Below are 513 nucleotides of genomic sequence, written 5' to 3'. Positions count from 1 at the left end.
AAAGAAGACCCAGCCCCTGCCCATGCAATTATAGAGTGTAGGAGAAGCTATCACTATAAAAGAGGGTGAGGTACTCGCCAGTTAATAAGGAACAACTTAATAGGAGGGTAAAGAACAGGTGGAGGTAGCATATTCCATAAATTTCATTGCTAAGCAGAATTTTGTCCTGCGGCCCCACCCCCAGCCGGCCCGGCCCCCAATCGCCTCCCCTCCACTCCTATCCGTGGCAGGGCTGGCCAACCTCCCACATCCCCTCACCCCTGCCACCCGGCCTGATGGGCTCCCATTCGGGCAGGCTGACCGAACCCCACTCATGCATGAATTGGTGCCCAAGGTCTCGAGTATTAGATAAATTTAATTGCTAAGCAGAATTTAGTCCCATTGGACAGTTAGTGGGTGATCCCAGACCACATCTGGTTTCTTCCCTCAACCCAAGCGAGGTCTGAGATCGATGCTTCACATTGTGGTAGGAAATGCCTATTGACCAGTATTCCTGATATATACAAATAACTT

The sequence above is a fragment of the Myotis davidii genome, unplaced genomic scaffold, assembly GCF_000327345.1.
Source record: "Myotis davidii unplaced genomic scaffold, ASM32734v1 scaffold1934, whole genome shotgun sequence".
Lineage (NCBI taxonomy): Eukaryota > Metazoa > Chordata > Mammalia > Chiroptera > Vespertilionidae > Myotis > Myotis davidii.
The sequence above is the reverse complement of the archived record's forward strand: the minus strand, read 5'-3'. Positions refer to the sequence as shown.